This window comes from Humulus lupulus, chromosome 9 (assembly GCF_963169125.1).
Source record: "Humulus lupulus chromosome 9, drHumLupu1.1, whole genome shotgun sequence".
Classification (NCBI taxonomy): domain Eukaryota; kingdom Viridiplantae; phylum Streptophyta; class Magnoliopsida; order Rosales; family Cannabaceae; genus Humulus; species Humulus lupulus.
Window position 1 is genome coordinate 118,000,514 of NC_084801.1, and position 3,733 is coordinate 118,004,246.

The window sequence follows — 3,733 nt, forward strand, 5'->3', positions numbered from 1 at the left end:
CTTTCTACAAGAACAACTTCTAGCCTTTAAGTCCACAAAATACATGCCCCAGTACATATTGATGATTTGATAAATGAATTCAGATGACTTTGTAGGTATATGAGCCCCAGCTTCAATTTTATGCTTCTCTAAAATTTCAACAATCTTAGGTGCAATGTTGGAATGCCACATAACCACTGAGTGATATTTGGTGGTAAGTCTTTGCATAAAAAACATCCTAATTCTTTCAAGCATTGACAAGATAGGTCTATCTCTCGCAGCCAAGATAGCCTTCAATCCATTGAAAGATTCACATAAGTTGTTCAATAGTATGTCAAATTGAGGATGAGTCCTAAAATGGGATCTACTCCAATGTTTAGGCCCTTTTTCCATTAACCATTCATATTCTTGCTCATTCTCATTCTTAATCTCTTCCATAACTGCATGGAACCCAGTTATAGTGACTTGTTTTGCAGCCTTCCACATAAGATCTTTAAGTGTCTTTTCCTTATATACTTTACTAAAATTATTTTCTAAATGTCTTGCACAATGTCTATGTTCTGCTTCTGGTATACCTTCCTCCCACATACCCTTCAAAGCCTGTTCCAATCCCTTCTTTTTATCTGTGATGAATGTCCAATGATTTGAATTCAATATCTTACAATCCTCCTTCAATAAGTTCATAAACCACGACCATGAATCTTTATTTTCAATCTCAATCACAGCAAATGTAATAGGGTACATGCCATTATTTGCATCTATCCCAATTGCTATTAAGAGTTGTCCTTGGTGTGCCCCCTTGATATGACACCCATCTAAACCAATAACCAGTCTACATCCTTCATTGAACTTATTGTTTAAGCCTGCATAACAAATATAAATCCTTTCAAATCGTGATTTTCCATTCGGTGCCATATCTGTCAGAAATTCAACAGTTGAACCCTTGTTGGTATACTTGATCTCCTCAGCATAATCATAAAGTGCAGTGTACTGTTCTTCATAAATACCTTCAAAGGTTTTGGTTGCTAGTCGCTTGGCTTTGTATGCCTTATGTTTTGAAACCTCTAGCACATGGTATTTGCAGACTTTTTGAATGAATGCTGAAAGAGGCCAGTTCTCATTACTCTTAAATTCATCTAAATACTGTTTTGACAACCACTTTGAAGTTACAAAATGATTGGTATTGTTCCTGGAACACTTGTGTTCGTTGATATAAGTCTTGATGACGAATGTGTGACTGTCATCTATCTTTGAGGCAAAACATACCCAAGGGCAGTTTACACCATGACAAACAACTCTTACTCTATGAGGATCATTTTTCTTAAAACAAATATATTTTCCATTCATTATTGCATATTCCCTCACAGCTTATTTAAACACAGCCCCTGACCTAAAGACCAAACCCAACTTGAAAACTAGCTTCTCTATATCAACCTCAGCTTTAAACTCTGGAAATTGTGGTAACTTTGTTTTTTTAGTCCACTTTCTTGGATTGTGAAACTTTGAGCCCTCACCATGCTCTGTCACATCATCAACATCACTCTCAGAGCTATCTCTTGGAATGTAATCTGAATCAGACTAAAAAATTGGTAAATCTTTCACATCATCAATGTCTACTGCCCTCTTTACTATTCCCTTCAAATGTTTCTCTGCAGCTTCATCAACATGCAGGGCATCATCACTTTGTTCATACTCAGAATCTCTAATATATTCTGCAATAACCTCATCATTATCCTCAGAATCAGTTTCTTCCCTGTCCAAATCTGAACCAACAACCACTGTTAAATCAACATTGTCATCTGCAACATAAAAATCCCATGAACCACCCACACCAGCGCCATTTTCATGCACACCCACATTTGACCTTTGTGTAAGCACTGAACATTGACTTTCAATGAAATTGGAAGTTTTCAATTGAGGGTCTAGAGGAAAAAGAGTTAAATGTTAAAAATTAAAAGTTGCACATGATTTAACTATTTCAATGTATTTCCCTATAACAGACCTACAACAATCTTTTTTCCGAAATTCAATAGCAAAGCAACATTGAAGTACTCAAAGTAGATGCAATATTCTCCAACCCACTGGTACCTTCATTAAGACAATAAATATAATATATATATAAAGACAATACTCCATTTACTTTGACTAAAATAGTTGTATAATAGATAAAGACAATAAATATGACTTCATGAATACAGATCATAGAAGACTATATCAATTGGCCCTTTAAGAAATACATAGTTCTAATATAAAACAAGCATAGTCCTCTTAAAAAAAATGAAAATTATCAAATCATTACCAAAATCAATTTCATGATGCTGAGATTCTTAAAGAAAAAAAACTCTAAAAAGTTAATATACAAACTGAAGAAAGGAAAAAGAGAGAGAAGAAAATGACTTACTGTAATTCAAAGAGGGATCATTCATTGTTTAAATCTCCTTTATGTCAATTTTTTTTCACAAGAATTCTTCATATAATCAGTTTTTTTTTTTTTTTGAAATAGCTTAAGTTAACTTTTTTTTTTCTCTTTTGAGATTAAAAGATCATAAACGTAAATACAATGCTTAGTTAGCAAGTAAAAGTGTCTCCCACAAAGATATTGTACACACCCTTTTACCCTTGTTTTCGATTGCCCAAGATGCATTTCGTTTCTAAAATGAACGGAAACAAACAGAAGGAGCAATAGTTAGCTCTTAAAAATTTTCAGGGGGGAAATTTACATACAAAAACAGTTCGAGGGGCAAATATTGAAAGTGGTGATAGTTGAGGGGGGGGGGGGGGATCTAATTACCCTTTTAAATTTACTGATATGGCTACATTCAATTTTTTTTTATTTCTTGTCATAGGGAAGAAACAAAAAAATGTACATGATCCTAATGAAGCTGGGAATGGGTTTGAATCCTACTTGTCTAGGTGCCTACGGAGCATCACCATCCATATGAACTTTATAGTTTTCTATTCATTACTATGTCATTGCGAAATTAATATTGTTTTTATGTTAATTTTCTTTTGTTATGTTTATATGAGACAACTTTTTTGTTTTGGACTAGTTCCTTTTTCAACCTCCTCTAGGAATGGTCTTTCTTTTATTTATTTTTTTATAAATTATGCCTTCTTCTACCCTTACTACAAAAAATGGAGGTGTCACATATATATAGCCTAAACCTTTACCTGTTATATGAAGAACTTTGTTATATCTATAACTAATTAGCTCACAAGAAGCACGTACGTCAGCATGTGTACTTGGGTGACAAAAAAAATGTTAAAAATATTGAGTTCTGTAAAAGATATAGAGGCATTTTTCAATTTAGACTAGTTTTGGTTGGGCTTAGGCTTTTGACATATATTTTAAATGTGTTATTGATGTTTTTAAAGAACTAATTTGGCCTTATGCTTGACATATTGGAAGACAACTTCTTTTTTGCACAGAAGTATGATACTATTTTATTTAATTTAACAATAATTACTACTTAATTTGTTGGGCTAAAAGAGTTTGCTTTTATTAATGACTAGTTAAGTTTTGACAATGAAAATATTTACTTTATACTTATGATGTATTTCCTACAAAAGCTTGTTGATGATGATCGATACAAATAGTTTTACCAAAAATAAGCCTCTCTTAAATGGTATGATTTTTTAATTTCTTTTTTCTCTGTGTGTGTATATAAGCATATATATATATATATAAATAAAGTATGTATGTATACATTTTGTGACATGATGATAGAGATAGTGTTACCAAGAAGATGAGGTT